The following is a 20,146-nucleotide window of genomic DNA, read 5'->3' on the forward strand; positions in this document are numbered from 1 at the left end:
ACTGAATTTTTAAGCTGAACAACAGATAATGTAAATAATTTGGTCCCCTATTCTGCTGATTGCTCTCTTTTTTAGTAAGAGTATCTGACTGTATATGTCCACCTAAAGCATTTTCAACGCAATGGAATCAACACTGAAATGAGGAACAAGACCCTAGGAAAGATAATTTGGGGATGAACCCATGTATTTATTTGTGGCTCAGAGAGGTGCAGAAAGCCTGTAACACTCAAATAATGGTAATGAATTGAAAATTGTCACAGTGTGTTTTGCTTTGGTTTGTTTGGGGTTTTGTTCAAGTTTGGTTTTTTTAACTCCAGTATGATATAACTCAATACAGTTGGCAGAGATAGGTTACTCTTGTTTTAGTTTTGCCATGTCTCATTAATATTTAGCTTCCCAAATTCTAGTTTCTTTAGTAAAGCAAAAATATCTTTTCTACTCAGAGTAACTCAACAAAACCTCATTTGGTTACTGCCACTGGAAACTTTGCAGTCAAGCCCAGGTGGCCTTTTGTGCCTCAGGCAATAATTTGCTAACACCTCTTACATGTTGAGCCCCAACTACATTCCTGACATGCTCAAAACTCCTCTAAACATCATTTGCACATTACAACATTCAAGAAATATAGAATCAGATGCAAGGACAGCAAAGTATGTGTTGTACAATTTACTGGGATAGAAACATCTCAATCATTTGTCTTGCTTATAGGAGGTTATATCTGCTCTTCAGGGGTGGTAGCTCTAGCAGAGAGAATTGCCTATCAGTTGCTTTCTATTATAATGTCAGATAGTGTCTGCTCTGGGCACCTTCAGTAACACACATGGGTGGGAGACAGTTTATAAGTGGAAGAGTGTGGGGATTTTTGTAATTCCTTTGAAGTATGAAGGCTTGATCAATGGCTTGATCCTAGTCATTGAAAGGACTGGAGCAGAGTTGAGTGCCTATTTCATGTCTGATATTTCTCTCCTCTGACCAGATAAAAAGGAATAGGGAGAAAACACAGTCATGACACTTTACCTCAGTAAACCTGTAAGGCAAAATGACTCATATTTGGGCATTTAATGCTCCAGAGCAGGAGCAATCCAGGAAACTTTAAAGCTCTGAAAACTACGATGTTTTCTCTAAGATGTACTTCACCTCTTTTTTTTAGTGATTCCTGACTAGTTGTTACAAAGCTCATAGTTACCATATATACCTCCACAAGAATGTAGCTACTTTTCTGTCTTGGCCCCTTAAATATTTCCCCTCAGCCATGAGGGGAGTTTTTCTAAGATTCATGAGATTTTTCTAGGACTTTGTTTTCTAAAATTTTCCTTCTTCCTACAATATCAAAGAGCTCTACTTTTTAGGTCACCTGGTGTCTCAAGTGCTTACCACTAGTTTCCTCCTGTCTGATTGCCTAAACCTCCAGCAGAGATCTCTGCCCACTAACCACGACTAAAGAGCAAGTAGGGGCTGCTGAAGATCTGACACCTCAGCAACTATTTTATTTGTTCTCAAAGACTAAATGACTATCTTTCATTCATCACTGAAAGATAGTCATGCACATTTACCAGCCAAAAGAGTACTGCTACACAAATACAAGTGTTAGCATAACACAGATTGTTACATCTATTCAAGATGGATACCATTTCCCTGTTGTCTTCTGCAAGTCTTTGACTCCAGGCTTTAATTTTTCCTTCTTCCCTACAAGAGGATATTTCCCCTTGTGCTCTGTTTCACAGCAGTACAGCACTTCCCAAGAGGTTATGGATTTATTTGGCAATGTCAGGCTCTTTTACATCTTTCCCACAAGTTCCTTACACCTAGAGCTCAGTCATCAGCCTGCTCCAACTTTCATTCCTCTGACTGCTCCATCTTCAGTCCATCTAGCTGGCTTCTACCTCCCATATGAGAAATGCTGAGTAGGATAGCTTGCTCGAACCTCTCACTTTTGAATTCATGCAGCTTTGGAGGCCTTGTCCCAAGGCATATCTCCCTGCAGTGAAATATCCACTTCTTTAGACTCACAGGTGGCAGACTCATCCCCCAGAAAAACAAAAAAAAAAAGGGAAAGGGCTTGTTTCACCTACAGACATTACAGGCTCAGCTGATACCCTGGTAGAGGAAGACATATAGAATATGTATTGCTGCCATAAATTGTAGGTAGTTAAAAGGAAAAAAAAAACCTGTGGAGATATCTGAAATCTAATCTCAGACAGGCAGCAATCTAAAATAAACTACAGCTGGTGTTTCAGCTTTGATTCTGCTGCCACCAAAGGCAAATGGCACAATTCCCATTGATTCCAATTAAATCATAGACTAGGTCCTCTTCTTGCTCATCTTTCTTTTTTTTTATGCCTCTGTCTGCTTTTCAGTTGTAAATTTCCCTTGAATACTGCTCTTACGACCATAAAAAATTTCTGAGAGATCCATACAAGTTTTGGTACATGCAAAGTCTTCTTACATAGAAGTCTTGGATCATGCAAATCTTGGTACTATTTTTTTTAAGAAAATAGGGAAGATTTTTTATTCTCCTAATTAATGGCATAGAAGAAAAAGCAGCATGGTTTTGTGATAATGGTTTAGTTGGTTTCAGTTAGGGCTAGAATCTGTCCTAAAAACCAACATATCTTCTGTACATCTCCATACTTCAGAAAAAAACACTCTCTTATGACAGTAAATACATAAATACAAGACTGCAACTGTTAACCATTTTGCAGTGAGATGGGTGTTTAATCCTCTTGCATCTAGCTTGACCTTGTTATGCTTTATCTCAAAGCAGAACATGCACACACTTGTTTTTAGCCTGCACTTACACACGTGTAAGGAGGAAGCTGTGGTGCTGTACAACATCCCTGCATTGGTGCTGCCATTCTTGTTGCATTGCCACAAGTTATGCAGCTTTTTGCTTCTCCCACTGTTCTTACAAGGACAGCCAGAGGGTCTCCTGATTTCCACTTCAATGGTGACACAGAGCATGACACTGAATCTATGCTGTGGGCAGTTCAGCTGCCGCTGTTTTGAGACACTTGGGGGCAAAGTTTCAGGGTTGCCAGCTCCTGCATTTTGCTGGGCTCCTTGTCCTCTTTCCTGGAGGTCTGCCCTTGAAACTCTGGCCTTCATGGTTGCAGAGAAAAGCCTCAAAACACAGAGTCTTACAGTATTTTTAAGTGTGACTCATGACTTTTTGCCATGAAGGGCACATACGATTGCCTCCTTTCAACTTCCCTTTGTCTCTTTGCATGCAGCCGCACCTGCAGATGTTCAGGGAGGAGTGCCTGCACTCGACCACCCTAAAAGCAGCTTCTGTGTATGCAAAAGTCAGCACCCGCTTGCACAGGTGTCACTATTCCCAACGGGCGGGTGCAGAGGTTCTGCTTGATGGGGCTACATGTGTATAAGCAGCTGCCCCTTTGAGCAAACTAGTCTCTGAACATCACATTTTAGCAAAGTAGCACAGCTTTTTCCATGTGTTCCATCCACAGAACATTTTTTTAAGTAGTTTTAAAACGTTAGATATACAGATATCTATCTCGGACATTTTTTTCCACTTTCACTATCTGACCTTCGCAGTCATTTCACACAAAGCCCAGAGCTCAGTTAGCTGTTTCAAATGGCTGCTGCTCAGAGTGCTCAGCTCACAGAGGAAGAACTAGCCCAAACAAACACCGGGGCACAAGGGATTAGAAGTGCCCATCATCATTACCATCAGTCCTCCTCAGCTTTCTCCAGGATGTATGGCCCCAGTACCATAACCAATGTGGCTGGGATGCTGGCAGGCCAGTCAAGGAACAAGCCACTCTGCCCTGTATCCCCTCCTAAAAGAAAGTTCCCTCCTGACTTCACAGCATGCTAGGGTCATACAGCAACATAAAACCAAAAATCTTTGTAATTTAAATTAATCTTAAGACAAATTTGCAAAAGATATACCTACAAAAGTGTCAAAGAGCTCTGTCATTTTGCCTCAAAGACAGCAAAAGAGGTTTGATCCTTCTTCAAACCAAATGGCCAGAGCCCTGCCCCCCCAGCAGAATCCCATTCTGGGACTCTGCAGGCAGAAGACCTTCTGCAAGCTGGCAACAAGTTTTCTATATCAGGCAGATCACTCGAAGCATCTTGCTGCTTTCAGAGCGCTAAGGAGGGAGCATGGACCTTCATTTCTGTTTAAACTCCCTGGATGATTTAATGAAGAAATGACACTAGGTGACCACTACACCATGGCAGCCCCAAGGGAATCTGCCCAGAAATGGCCTGAGACAGCTTCAGCACAAACTGCCCAAAGAAATCATCTCTCCAGATACCTTTAATAACAATGCCTGTGACTCAGAGAGCACTTAGCAGTGAGTGTGGAAGGTGGCTGAGCATCATTACCCCATTCAGATGGGGAAAACCAGACTCTCTGAGCTAAATGATTTGCCTGTAGCCCCACAGCACCTGGCAGACCTCAGAGCAGGAACTATGGCCATGGTGTGCTAATTCATGGCACAGAGCCAGCACATCCCACCTGCCTCAGAGGGGATACAGCCCACTTGCTCCTCTGCATGCATGAGGTGAGTGTAGTGTGACCCCACAAATACTTTTGCCTGGAGACAGGATGAAATATAAATTTAACTGCCTATTATTGCCATTAAATGTGCTCTACCAGACTAGTCCCACCATATCAGTATGGAATACATGAGTACAATGAAAAATAGAGTGTTAAAAATTAAAGTATAAGTGGCTGAATTCAGTAATGCCAATAGTTGCATTCAATAAAGTAACATGTTTGTGATTATGGAATTTTGCTAGAGACGTTCTGCAGATAACATCTTATTTGTACAATGAATGGTTAGGCTAATCAGTGCAAGGGTTTAAATAATCCTAAGTACATTAGCATAATCACTCATGAAGCACATGTAGTTTATAAATGAATTAACAGCTACAAATTAAAGAAGAAATGTCTGCTTTTGAAAGCATCTGCCTTTTTTTTAAGGAGAAAAAAGGAAAGTTGCGCATTCTGATTTTCAAATGCTCTCCGAATGTGCAGAGTGGAAATGCCTGCTTGCACCCTCCCCTCCTCCTCAACAAGCTCTGCCCCCCAGGAAGATCCATGAGCAGCTCAGAGGAGGTAGAACTCTGTGCCTGGCTGAAGCTTTGCAGACCCCAGGAACTCTCATTAGTTCTAACTCAAGATTTTTTATGCTGTGTTAGGATTAAACTGTTTTAGGTTTCTGAAGTGCTTGTACCTTCCCAGACTTTAGAAAAGGTGTATTTTTATTAATCGGATTATTTTCCAGACCTGTTGAGTCTTCTGAAGTGAGCAGGATGAATTCTCACTCTGTTCTCCCTCATTCCTACTCCTCTTTTTCATGTATTAAGCAAAGGAGGATGACTTCACTTCTCCCTGAGGTGAGACATACCTGAGCCAACCTGACTTCCATTTCCCTTGGAGATGGGGAAGAAAAGTGCCTACCTGGCTGCTCTGCTGTCAGGAGTGATGCCACCTTAAGCCTATACTGAAGAAACCCCAGCTGGAAAGACCCTTTCCAGCCCCATATCACAGCCTCCATTGAACATGCAAAGGTGCACACATGATGGAGGTACAGATGCTCCCATTTCCTGGTATAGAAACTGAAGAGGTAGGATTCTTACAAAAAGTGACATAGGAAGGGGAGTAAGAAATGGTCACTGAGAATGAGAGACACAAAATAGGAATGAGGAGACAGAACCAAAGCAAGGTTCTTCTCAACAGAACTAGTAGTGAAATGGAGGAGTTCGTTGCCAAAGAATATTGTAAATAGTGCATGGTTTCAAGATGCAGTTACACAAATTAACAAGACAGATATCCATTTGAGTACCAGACACAGACTTCAGTGGCTTAGGAAGGCAGGAAACACATACGGAAATATTCCTGCTTTTGCCCTGTATACCCTTCCCTAGGCATCAGATTGACCATTGTCAAAAGACAGAGCCAGACCAGCCATTTTATGTTCTTGTGGCTTTTTTACTCCAGACACAGGTGGAAGAACTGCATTTCCAAAAGACAAAGCACAGGGGAAAGTTTTGCCCCAAGGAGACAGGTTTGTTCCTTAGTCTCTTGCATCAGATCACTTGAACAAGCTCATTCACCTTCCTTAACACCCACCCCACCCACCCCAGAAAACACAGCAGCAGTGGGAGTGTTGGGGCTATGGTAAACACCTCTCGTCCCCTCATTCTCTACCCCAGCCTGCACACAGCCCTGACAGAGGACACCAACGGGCTCATGAATCCTCCTCATGCTGCAGTTTCATTGTGGGCAATTGTCAACTACTTGTGGCTAGAGTAAAACAATTAGTAAACACAATTCTCTTTTGGTTATACTACTACTCCTACTTTTTTCCCCGATGGAAAAAAATACTGTAAAGCATATTTAGCCCTTCACACACACCAAGTCTTCAAAGGTGAATTTGCTTATATTTTAGATGGATTTTTTTTTTTTTTAATCAACCTGACTGTCTGGGAACCCCTGGGAGGCAATAATCAGAAGCCTTGCACTAGATGTCCAACCTTCTGGCCCAACTCCCTAGTAAATGTACTGCTATTTTCATCTCAGATTAAGGGCAGCCCAGCTACCTCTCACACTGAGAAGTATTAAAAATACTTCCCTCAGTTCTCAGAAAGAGAATTTTCTAAACTCTCAAACTAACTGAACTGAAAAAAAAGAAAAAAAAAAAAAGAAAAAAAAAAAAAAAAAAAAGAGGAAGCCTTAGCGTGAAGAGCTATTATTATGTCTTCTCACATTTTGCTGTAGCTAAAAGCATGAGTTGTATATATAACTAATGCACCACCCACCCAAGCAAAAATACTTGCTTGAAAAAAGTAAAGGCATGCCTGTCAGAACTCATCCTCTTCCATTCAGTCTCCATTGTATATTTTTGTTCCTGTGATAAATTAGCCCACTACTTCTCAGGTGATTCTGGCATTTTAAATTTGAAAACAGGACATGCTCAAATAAAATCATATAGTAGCTTCACTAGCAGTTTGAACTCACAGGGAGCTCAACAGTACTCTGCAAAGCAAAACTGAAATATGAAGGTAATGGGGTGAAAGTTTGAGGCCTGCCCTCCACTTGCACTCACTCACACGCATTAATGTTTCCATCCTGGCAGCTATAAACACTGTTTACCATCAAACACCTGCAACAGATTTCCAATACTCTCATGCTTGCAGTCTAGGTTTGCATGTAATCTGTTTTGTATGCTAGTATACCCTGAGACTGCCCTGGAGGGTTATGGTTTGTAGGTGGAGCTGCCTGGTCACATCTTTCTTTTGCCCTGTATCTTTTGCCTTTGTTAGTGGCCTCATTTCTGTCTTTCTCCTTCAAAATTCTAAATGTCCTTCTCAGTGTCAACAACGACTGAAATTCTTTTTTTCATTAAGCATAGCTAACATCTATATCAGCCTAAGCTGTAGTCATTTTCTGGTTACACAGGCAGACTTTCCAGCCAGTGAATAGGAACACAAAAAGATATAGAGGCACCTCTCAGTCAGTCAAATAGTGTCTTTGCACAAGCATCTTGCAATTTTAGCTCTAGAGCCAGGCTTACAAAGATAGAGAGGAAACCAAAGAGATTTTACTTTATCTTTTCATGAAAAGATGGCACAGTCTGGGACCAGCCATGCTTTTGAAAGGCAGTGGTGACAAATTCTTGGAATTTCCTTGAATTGTAAAACAATGTTAAGAATTTCTAGGCAAGACTCAAAATATTTAGCAACTTTACAGGTGGCTTTACAAAGATATTCCAGTAGATCTTGGACCTCTGCTGTATACCATTACTACTGTCAGGATAAAGAACAGGTCTTCTCACTAGTTCTGCCGCTTTCAGAATCTCAAAACATATTCAAGTTCACTCTAGTTGGCTCAGATCCTAGCTTTCACACAAAAGGAAATTATTATCCTGTAACATAATGTGCAGGAAAAACCCTAATGCCATGCATTATTCCTGGACTAGGTGACCTCCCCAGCCATCATGTGTTTCTCCATCACACCCTTATGATACACCCTAATTCCTCCTTAACAACCCATGACAGAAACCTGGGTAGAGTGGGATGAGACCATGATTTCCATAATTTCTCAAGTAACTGTTCCTCCAGTATATCTGACATATAGGGCAATATTGCCTGGGCTCCAAGGGAGAGTTTTAATAAGTATCTAGACTGAGTTAGCAAAGGTGTACAATTTGGGAGCAGGATGCTCCAGCAAGCACCATTATGTACATATTTTACAACTTGTAGCTGAGGTCAGCATTAACATGTAGACATAAATAACTGCTTGCATGCAAGGACATAATAAGACATTCCAGAAGATCTCTTCTAAGATGAAGTATTTGAGTCTGCTCCCCAAGCACTGCAAGGTATAATTGCATTCAGGTATTCATGAAGTTCATGAAGTTCAAAGCCATTCCAAGGCTTTGCTGGGTCACAAGAACTGATGGATGTGATGATACAGTAGAATAAAATCCTGATGCAAGACTTGTGTACTGATTTGATCTGAAACCACAGACAGAGCTCTGCTCAATATGGAAGAAATCCCTAGGATTATTCCCTGAGTACAGTTTTGCCATACAGAGCCTATGTTTCCCAGGCTTGGGGTGCACAGAAAGGCCCATATACTACTGAGCCCTTCTGAAAAGTGGGGTATAGTTTTCCTGTGCTGGTTTTTCTGTTTGTTATAAGTTTAGGGCTTTTAAATCATGCTAATGTGTCTAGAGATTGCAATGGGAGTGTTTGAGAAATCCAAAAATAAAATAATGTAATGCAGCCAAATACTTAATTACCAACATGTGCATCTGTTGTCAAACCATACGCTAAGTGAGTGGCACTGCTCATTAGTTCTGCTTTCAGGAGCTACCAGGCGTTCGTGTCATCACTACCAAGAGTCTTCTGAGTCTGAATCATCCCCGGAAAGGACAGATTCTGTCACTCATGCAGTCGCTGTTAACAAGAATGCTGATGGCGTAGCAGGTGTTTCCTCCACTTCTCTAAACCTGGAAAGGTTCTGGCACAGCTTCCCTCCAATTTTCCCTCTTCAGAAAGGAAAAACAATCTTTCTCTCCTGGCTCACATGAGCAGGCAGGCATGTTCCAATAACTCAGGTATTGGATACAATTGCTTCTATTCACTCTGTTGCCTACAATACTGTGTGATTATCATGCTCTGCTAGGTCCTCAGGAAAGAATGCTGGTTTATCCAGTCCAATCCCTTTTCATGCAATAAAACTCCACCCCAGTGAAACAGAAAGGGGTCTGTGACGCACAGCAGTAAAAAAGGTCCACTTACTATATAGCTGACCCATTAATTTGGTGGTGGGTTTGAAATGCTCTTCCAAAGCTGCTGACTGATAAGTCCTTTCAAACTTTTTAGGGCATCTGATATTCTGAAATGGACTTGGAAAACTTTCTGCGTTTTGTCCACATGCTTATGTCCACATGAAGCAAATGCCAGCTGGGATCTAAAGAAAAGAGCAGAGCATTACTACCAGGAAAACAACACCAAAGAAAGGATAGAAAGGATCTGAGCAATCCCAAATATGGGTCGTAGCCTGATAAGACCTTACAGTAAAAGTTCTACAGAACTGTCTGCTTCAGTAGACACTGAATGTTCTGGTTTGCTCTTGCAGTACTGAGGGTCTAGGGCTGACACTCCTCTCTAGAGATTGCCCAGGAATGGGGCTGATCCCCATGGCTCATGTGGTCAGTGTGGTTTAAGGTAGGCTGTAGAAGGGGACTGCTTGCCTCACACCTCACTCTGGTTACTCTCCTTTGGCAGCTATCCACCTGTCCTGGTGTGCAAGAGCTGGTCCAGCCCATACTGAGGTTGCAGCAGAGAATCAAAATAGCTGGGCTTCATCCCAGATACAGCTTTGCTAAATTCCAGCTACCTCACAGCCCAGATCCCCTCAGTTCTGCCCCTTTCTCTAAACCAGAAAGGCACAACTGAGGTCTCTTCCCTCACTCTTGAAATGACTTGTGGCCTTTCAAAAAGGGTTCTTTATAAATGAGAAACTCAGCAGTTAGCCAACACTGAATGTGGCCAAGCCCAGGCTCAGGTAGTGGCATTTGCATGGGCACAGCAATTTGAGGTTGTCCCCAGGTTGCTGGTACAGAGCTGGAGAGGGCAGGAATTCCCCTTCCTTCCTGTGCCCCACTTTTCTGTGGAGCAAAACAGCCAAACCGAATCCTTCTCTTTTTTCAAACAGCTGAAGATGGCCCAAGCACTCCTTTCCACTCATAATAAAATACACATTTTCTTTTTAGTACAGTGCCTTCCAAGAGCTAAAGTTCAAACTGGAATATTGAAACACACAGCTTAAATCACCAGTAGGACACCTCCAGTGCTGACACTGATGTACCCAGCTTGGAGCTGTTCAGGGCTTGGACAGTACTGGCTCTCTGTGCTCCAGAATTCCCCTCTGCAAACTTTCCTGTCCCTGCCAGCTGCAGCAACCAACACTGCCTACAGCAAATGTGTCACATATAGGTAGGTCACTAAATATCATGCCCAAATGCAACACAGGACCAGATGCCATTAAGAAAAAAAAAAAAATCATGTTGATGTAAGCACTATGCTTTTACTTCCCCAAGTCTGACAGGCCTCCTACACAGCCAGCAGCAAGTAGCTATTTCCCTTGTAATATCATCAACTTCCAGTAATGTTCACTTGCCTGTTTTTAATACCCTCCACAGCCCTTCCTACTACCCTGTGATAAATCCCTTCCCTTTTACCATTTCATAACTGTCCAGATCTTTTCCTCTCTCTCCCTACCACATCTGGCTTCTAGACCATTCTCCACTTCTTTCTGTTAGCATTTTCAAAGCTTATCTAGGGCTCAACAGACTTTTTTTCCCCTTCTTGGTGGTGGAGGGAGGAGGAGGGGGGACCTGCTGTTTAGCTGGCTTTGGCAAGCCTGGGCAGCTCTAGCTGAACTCCCCAGCCCTCTGCCAAGAACAGTCTAAATAGGAGCACCAGAAACATCTTTTAATGTCATTTGTATTAATATTTTTGGAATTAGGCAGACTTGAAATTGCTTTAAAAACATTAAAAAACAGAGGGAAAGGGTTGGCAAGCATGTGAAGCTCAAACTGTATCACACACAGTACTGTCATAACAAAGTGGGTATAACACGAGTGTCTAAGCCATTTGTATCAAAGGACTATTTTTCCATCACTTTATTTAACAAAGATGTTCTTAAACCAAGACTCTCAGGTTTTGAACAGAAGAAACCATTCCTGTCTTTGCTCATCCTAAGCAACATACAATAACAGTTCAATGTATGGCATGCTTTTGAGAAGAAGAAGACCCTCAAGGTGTATCTAAAAAGGAAAAAAGGTAGAGAAGGGTGAAAAGGACCTTTGTGCCTTTGCCTCTCCAGCTCCTTTCCTTAGTCACATGTTCTTCATGCCAGAGAAGCAGGCTGAGCCTCAGAAAGGCCCCTTGGCTTGCTACCTGCTCTCATGCTCAGGCCCTAACAGTTCCTTAGAATTTCACTCTGTCTGCCTTAACCTTTCTTCTGTGATCATCAGAGATTTCCTCTGTACTCACTGGACCACCAGCTTTAACATCTTACATGATCAGACAAAGGATCACTCAACCAGGATTTTCAAGGAGAGTTAAAGCCAGACGGACTCCTGGCACCTTCCCTCCTTCTCAGTCTTTGGCTTCAGAGGGGTAGAGACAACACTAAGGGATAGATTCAAAAGATCATCTTGAGAGAAGCACAGTCAAGGTTTTAGGCTGGTTTTCTGATGTCCAAAGCAAATACAAATTAGGCCACGAAAATTTCAGGTATAAAGGAACTGGAGATACTTCTCCAGTGGGAGAAGTGGGTCTGGACAGGGAGAGGGGTTGTTAAGCCTTGGACCTTGGGCACTGCATAGTTCACAGCATAATGCCACCTTCCTCTTCTTTTACCCACACACAATGCAGCACAAAGGCTTCACACAGTGCTGCAAGGATGTCACATAAGTACCCCAGTGAGACAAAGCAGATGCCCTCAGTAACAGCAGTCTGCCACTGGCTATCCTCAGCTTGGGTTTGTGTCTCCATCATGACCTCAATGCCTGAACTGCAGAATGGATACAGCCAGCAGGTCTACTTTGGGACAGTATCCACAGCAACTTGCAACCACACATGAAAAGCCTTCTTACAATAACAAAACATAGGTTTAGAAGCATGAAAGAAAGCAAAATAATCTGTAGGAGTAATCTAGATATGTATGCACACTTTAGGAGGGAAAAAAGATAAGAATCTTTCAGGTGAATTAGAGGGCATGCACTTGCATAGGAATAATGCTTCTTGAGTCTACAATAATTTTGTGATTAACATCTGCTTTCTTGGCCAAGGAATGCTGGTTTCTATTTTTCCATAGCCCAACCCTTGTTCCTAGCTTCTAGACGGGTTTTTGCATTTCAGTTGTCTCAGTAGGAGAAATCATACTCATTCCAACTCAGTTTGCATTTAATAAATTTCTCAGGCTCTTATTTGTCCCCTTAAATTTATTCTCTCATTTAAAAAATACAAAGAATTAAAAATTGCTAGAATTCTGCTTGACTTCTGATCATCTCTATCTCCTTTCTGAAGAGAACCTTTCTAAGGAGCTAGAGAGACTAAAAATTTTCCTTTTTTTTTTCTTTGCATCAAGGTGAGCACCTTTGTCCTAAAGAGAAACAAAAACTGCTATATAACAAGTGTCTTATTTGAAGGTTGGTTTGTGATAATGTAAAACTTGCCTTTGGCTCTATGACAAAAGGCAGCCCAGTCCTGGAGATCAGTTAAGTATGTGTCTCATTTACAAGTGTGACCTGATAATCTGCAGTACTGAAAAGCTTTTCTTTCTAGGAAGACAAGAAGATTGTACACTCAGACTTCTCATACTTCATGGGAACTGGGAGAGCTTAAACATGACTGACACAATTTGCACTTTCCCAGAAAGCAATGAGTTTTGTTTGGTTTTTTAATTTCTTTCTGCCATATGCTAAACGTGACTATCATTTTACATTATTATAATATTTTGAATTCGATTGACATGCTGTACATTGTTCCTTCTGTAAAACACAATATATGCAGGAAATTTGATAAAGTAATTTTATGTCTTCTATTCATTGCTACTACTTTTGCTTGCTGACAAATTAAATTCCAGTCATCTGAGTCAGCCTCTTATTTTAGATCATCATCCCATTCTCCACATTTTGTCAAATAAATACACTTGTACGTGTAACTACACATAGAAACCTACAAACGATCTACATGACACTCACTTTGCAAATTAGAAGAAATTAGTTCTTCTAGAGTAAGTTACTTTAGGTTTCACAATCACTTTCCATCCCACTTTTCAAAGCTATACCATTACCAAACTTCTATGGCCTTCTGCATACAGAAGGTATTTTATTAGCTGAGACCCACTTCCTTGCTTCAAAGTTATTACAGCCAAAGAGCCTGGCTACGAGTGGGAAGTGACAGCTCAGAGAATTGCCCTGTGAATGCATCCACATGATGGTCTGTACCAGCACAAGTGTGTTTCTGTGTGTACTGAGGCAGGGCACTGACCCTTTTACTCTTCACACACCATCCAACCAAGCAGTCAGCCTGCACTTCCCACCATGCCCAAGGACTGCACGGCTCCCTCTGCTCACTAAGCAGCCAGTGATGGCCCGGGTGATCTGACCTGCTCCAGAAGGCAGCTCAGATCCTGGCAGTGCTGCTCTGAGACAAACAAATAAAACAAAAACCCAAGCCAAGAATTCCAGGAAGGCATGAAGGAACAGTGGGATGCGGCCAAGAGTCAGAGGCATATGGGCTACTGCACTAGGCAACCAAAGAGGGCCAGGGCATGGGCCCAAGCACTGGCACAGCATCACCCACTGCTCGACTGTCAGTGCTGTCCTTGGCACAGACTTGTTCCAGGCAACCAGCTCTCCCTCACACAATGCCTGGACACTTCAAGCAATAACCAAGGACCATTCCCAATACGCAATTTGGATGGGCCACCTTGTTAGGGTGGGAGAGGAAAAGAATTTATGTTCAAAAGCAGTGACACTCCAGCTGGCCTTGTGGCTAGTGGGTAGTTCCCAGGCCTATTTTATTCACTAATGTAGAAGCAATCTTGAATACCACAATTCATTCAGCACAGAGAACTTGCCAGGATGGGAACTGCCTCTTACTAGGACTGCCCCAACCACCCCAAAATAGCAAAATCAGCTTCTTTCTATTCTTTTGCTCCCTGAGACATTTCTGTAGAGTCTTATCTAATCTCCCCTCAGTCTTCATGCATTTTCTGGGCTGATTTTTAGTTGACCATAAAATTACATGACTGCATCTATTAGGCCAAAGCACTATTTCATCTTGATGTGGCCCTCGAACTGAAACTGTAGATTGCATCTCCAAGCAGCACTCTCCTACCTTACAAAGCCCTCCTCCTCTCTCATGGTCATTCTGCCTCTGAATCCAAGCTTCACCTATTGGATAAAGTACAAGCTGAGATCAGCAGAGGCAAGTTATAGGAAAGATAAAGATCCTGTTTAAAAGAAAAAACAATTTCTGATTAAGGTAATGCTTCTTATCAATTTCTATTTTCAAAGAGCATTACAAACATAAAATAATTTTTACAATAACCAAGGGAGTTAGATATATAAGCATTGTTATGCATCTTTTACAGAAAAACAGGTGGTAAACAAGAGGACAAAATCACCTGCTAATTTAGGATTTCTTTGGGGTTTTGAGCCCTCCTATTCCAAACAAAACTGTAGTGTCTCCCATCACAGGCTACATGAAAAACACAGCTTTCTTGTCACTTTTCCATGACACTATGACACCATTGTCCTGAAAAAAGTTTCCACTGCTTGACACACGCAAGAAATACAGAACAAATTAGGAAACTGATGTCTTCAAACTGAATTATCTGTCCCCAGGCTTTCTCTTCTTACCTTTTATAAATGGAACTGATGTCATCAGATAACTTCTACAAAAGGAATTGATGTAATTTTCTCACCTTTTGTAAATGTAACTAATGTCGTCCGATAACTTCTACAATAGAAGTTGCTTAATTTAAAAGTACTTTGTGTTTCAAGCATTGCATAAGATTAGGTCACACAAATAGATATGCATTATCTATTGGAGAATATCTCTATTGAAGAATATGTATTAGATAGGAGGGTTAATGTAAATTTTACTGTATAAAAGATGTAACTTTTTACCCCTTGGTGTGCTTGATTTGTAGAAACCTCCACCTTTCACTGTGCACAGAACAGTGTCTCCTTTCTGAACTAGACTCTGTGTTTAGAGAGATCTTAAAATCAGCAACCAAAGGTACCAGGACAAGACAACATCAGGAATTGCAGGCACTCAGCTTGCAGCTCAAACCACTCGACAGCATTGCTTTTCACAGCTCAAGAGATTCACAGGTCCAAGGGGAGAAAGGGCAAGCATGCACTAGAGCAGAAATCTGCCTGCTGCAAACCACAGAGTACATCTGCATTAGGTAAAAGAATAGATGTGTATAAACTGAAAAAAGCAAGCGGTTGGACAAACACTGACTAATAAAGATGAGATAGGTTTCTGTGAATGTAGTCCAGGTGTTTTTTTGTAAAACTGATCTCAGAGGGACTTTCTTGTAAAGTATCAAGGTGAAACAATGTTCAGCTTAAAATGGGTTTTAGCAAATGGAGCTCAATCCGTTTTCCGGCTTGGATACTTATCTTCCCTTTCTGTGGTTGCAGTGATTCCTTCCACTGCTCTGCTACCCTGTCCCACCTTAGCCCAGTCTGTTCTGCTTAACTCTGCTGCTGCCCTCATCATCCCTGATGCAGTCTGGTGTTTGCATCTAAATGAACGTGACCAGCACAAACTTTCTGCAGACCTTCCTTTCTTCCTTTCTTCCTTCCTTCCCAGAGCTGCAACCTTTCCTGTGCTGCAGTCTCTTGCTCGCCCATGGCTTGAAATCACTATGCACTAGTTGCAAACAAATGTGAATAAATTACAGTAATATTCAAATAAGGAGAAGAGGACTAACAGAGAGGGCGACTAGGAAATCAAGGAAGAAATGCTAATTAACTCAAATAGATTGATTTGCCCTGTTTGCTCAAAAAATTAATTACCAAAAAAATCGTAAATTAAGAATTAAAAGCTCACAATAAGAGGAGCCAAAAGGTTTTTCTCTGGAATCTATTATGAATATCTGAAAAGGGACTGTGTCTAATTAGACATTATTTTGCATCAAGATGACCTCATATTATAATTAGAGATACGCTAAATTACTTGGAAATAATTACAATGATTGGATATCCTCCATGACTGCCAGTTTGGAAGCTTTCATGTTCACATTGATCCTACACACCTCCGTTTCTTTTGGCTGGGAGTTGGATCTTTAGAAGCTTTCTAACATGCAAAATAGCCAGCATTCTTCAAAATCTCCGTCAGGTGACAGACACTTTAAAAGACAAGAGAGATGTACAAATTTTCATGTAATAAAACCATGATCTAAACAAATGGCAGGTACTCAGCACTATTTGCACTCTATTTCCTAAGCACAATATTCACAATGCAAACAAATATTATTAATTTTTCTCTTTAAAACTAATATATCCACAAATACTTTAGGCTCTTAAAACATGCTGCTCTAGGATATTGCATATTGCAAAAATGTTAGCCCAAGTTCTAACAAGTGTCAGTTGCTACTTCAGTCCTCTGCACTGGCTCAGTGAGTCAATCCAACTACTTCAGTGGCTACAGAAAGGGAGGGAAGACATGTCTAGCACCCTGGGTTGCAGACATGCTGGGTTGTGTGATGTGGGTAAGAAAATGCCAGTCATGCTAGAAAACACTCACAAAGAAGCTAGGTCAGAAAGTCAGGTGAGTGGTAAGGCAAGATACTGGAATAAGGTAAGGAACAGCTACAGGAGATCCTCCTGTATTTCAGCATCTTTCTGATCCACATGGAGATCTGGAAGGATAGAGCCACAGTGAGCAGAAGACACTGAGATAAAAGGGAGCCTGCATACCCTGAAGTGGAGCCTGAGGAAAGCAACACTTCAAAGTTGCCCACAATGCTTTGAAAGGCACGAAGGATTAGGGCTTGCACAGCTACATCAGCCCTTGCATGGGGGCAGCTGCAAATCTATCTGGACAGAACAAATACAAAATCTCCTCAGAACAAAAAAGCATGCACTAGCCTTCATATCCGTGTGGCAACCAAGTGGCTAAGATGGGAAACCTCGTTTTTGCAGGAACAACTAAGGGTGTCATAGGCTGGGTGCAGCAGATACGACTGGTCTCAGGAAACATGATTACAGCAGCTCTTCCTTCTCAGTGTCCGCTTTTGAGACTGTTTCACAAGGCATGAATATGGATCTTGCTGAAGGCAAGCACACAAAGATGGACAACACACAAAGGAAGGCAAGAGACTCCAGCAGACTAGCACCACCCAAATACTCAGCAGGAGTACAGGTCCACACAGCTCAGACTTGCAGAGGTACCCGGGTGCCTGAGTACCCATGCTGTTCTGTGCCCTGCAATTTCAGTATGCAGAGAAAAAAGTCTTGTGATTTGTGCAGTTGTAAAACAGGCCAGCATCTGAGCTGAGAAGGTACATTTCCCACATCCAGGCCCACATCCCACAACCACAGGTCTTTGAGTCTCACCACTGGCACAGCCCAGCCACCATAGCCTCATTCATTGCCAAAATGGCTCTGTACATCTTGGCTGCTGCAGAGGTTTAGAAACAATGCTTTTAATATTTTGTGGTATTGACTTACCCATTCATTGTGTAGTGACATTAGCACACATGAATAATCATAAAATAAAAAAAGGATAATTAATATTTAACTTTGCCAGAGGGATGTACTTAAGGGAGAAACCATGTTTTAGAAAGAGCAGCTGATATTTGTCAGCTGGAGAACAGGACTAATTAGATGCATCAGGCAGTGGTGACACGAAGTTGAAAAACAGCTTGTCAACTCTGAAATGACTTATAGCAAATGATTATATATAAAGATGCTTTGTTATACTCTCACACACAGGTGTGTTCCTCATTTTCCAAACACTTCCTGTGCCTTTTGTTCCTGTAGGAAAACAGGTGCAAAGCAGATTGCCCACTCATAGATATACCATAACTATATTTTAGGTAGAGCAGATATGTAGTCCATTTCTTGTGCCCAAACCAACAAGGTGTTGAACATTGAAGTACTCTCCGTTCTCACTGATTTTGGTGGAAGATGGTCAACAACTTATAGGATCAAAGGCTTGATGTCTGAACCACATAAGGAAAGTGATGTAGGGGATGAGGCAACAAACCAGGAGGCCAAATTCATGTCTGTTGTAATGTTGGTTGACTGCAGCCAGACAGTTCATTGATCACAGCAAAGGATTTGCCCCAGGGTGTTTTAATTTAAAACAGATTGACATTAATCTGAAGAACAAATCACCCAAATCCTAAACTCTGATCTGATGCAAGTCAGATGCAATATGACAGCAACTCAATCTCCTGGGCAGCAGAGCTGCTAGCTTCGACTTCATACTCATTTCTGAATGGTGCCTGTAAGTTCTAGAATGCTGCTGGAATAAGCCCAGCAAGGAATAGTTTATCCAAGGCAGAGGTACATATCCTTCAGATCACACAAAAGCTACCAGGAAAGTGAAGCTTCAAGGGGGAATGGAGTGCAGGTGCTGAGAAGAGGAAGGGGCCACTTAGGAAGCAAGTGCTTGATTAGTGAATGAGCAATGCTAATGCTGAGCAAACAAAACAGAAGCATAAATTCTGAGACACCGGTTAAACTGCAATCATTAAGTACTCTAAAAAGGTTATTAACTTACCTAGGAAATTGAACACAAACTAACTGTTTGAATTGAGCTGCTCAAACAATAAAAACATTTGAAATGTCCTGAAAGTAATTTGTTTAACACAGTATTCGAGCTGTCACAAAAACAAAAGAATTTCTCTCCATCCACAACAAAATCACACCAAAACACACACTCTGGCACCAAAGAAGGATATTTAAAGCTGTATGTAGCACCTGTAATACATTGCTTGTATTTATAGTCCTGGTATGATTGGTTTCTAAAGAAAAATTATGTCCACAGACAGCATGTTTTGTTCCTCCTCGTTACTCATATGCAAGAATGAAAGATCTATTACAACATACTCTTCCTTCCACCTGCTTTGATGAACTGCCTCAAAGCTCTCTGGGGAGACTGCTGCAAAGCCTGTGACTTTCAGCTTAGGCTCAGAAAGCAGATACTGGATTGCAAGAGCAGACTCAAAGGTCAGTTCAGAGCAGCACGGGCAGCAGATTGCAACTTCATTTCTAAAAGCAAAGGACACTGCTGTGGTACAGGTGATTCCCCTCAAGCCTATACCCTTACAAAGGAAAAACTTAACAGATCTGCCTTTAGGGACAAATGTAAAAAGTTCAACTTGAAACTCTAACACCTGTTTCACAGAGACTTCTCCATATTGCATATTATTTAAAAATTGCAGTTCAACTCAGGACCATTTCTCACCAAGTCAGTTAATGATTTCTACGTCTGCTCAATTTTCCTAAGAGAGTGTTTTGTTCTGCTCAGGTCTATGTAGCATGCCCATCATTGTGATATATCAACACCTCCCTGCAGTGTGACAACCCACTTCCCTGATGTGCATCTGTCACACCTTGATCTTTCTTTTTTTCTCTTCTCCTCCCATGGAGAAATTTTCATAGATGAAAATAAATATGAATATATTCTGTTCACTTTTCAAAAAAAGCTATATAATGTGTTTATACTTTCATATATTATATAAAACTTTTTAATAAAATGGTTATTGATGCTAGCTATTATCTGTACTTTTAGTACTGAAGGCAGAGTTGAAGAAATGCATCTTAGCAAATACCCAGTTTCTGGTAGGTCACACATTTTACTGACATGTATTCCACAGACTTGTGTAAGAACCTGAGAAATTTTAGCAGAAGTGAAAAAAGGGAAATATTTGTTATAGAGCCTCAGACAATCTATCAGGTGTTCATGCAACACATCTTGTAGATAAGCTCTGAGATCTCAAACTGGACACAGCAGATATCCAAACAGAGAGAAAGATAACATTGTGACTAACACTGAGCTTTGTACTTGGCACCAGAGGTGTGACCACCCTGATTTGCTGATGGCACTGACCTGGAGA

General features: G+C 41.5%; 1 long non-coding RNA gene across 2 annotated transcripts in view; it reads right to left on the bottom strand.

Annotated features, from left to right (window-relative positions):
• Window positions 1-20,146, bottom strand: part of LOC106865131 (uncharacterized) — a 224,275-nt gene that overhangs the window by 130,238 nt on the left and 73,891 nt on the right. For both annotated transcript variants that reach the window (XR_015802728.1, XR_015802729.1), the window contains 2 exons: window positions 14,401-14,456; window positions 9,283-9,454 (listed from right to left, as the gene is read on the bottom strand). This is a non-coding gene — a long non-coding RNA (uncharacterized LOC106865131). The remainder of the gene's footprint in view (window positions 1-9,282; window positions 9,455-14,400; window positions 14,457-20,146) is intronic.

This window comes from Sturnus vulgaris, chromosome 3 (assembly GCF_052056855.1).
Source record: "Sturnus vulgaris isolate bStuVul1 chromosome 3, bStuVul1.hap1, whole genome shotgun sequence".
Classification (NCBI taxonomy): domain Eukaryota; kingdom Metazoa; phylum Chordata; class Aves; order Passeriformes; family Sturnidae; genus Sturnus; species Sturnus vulgaris.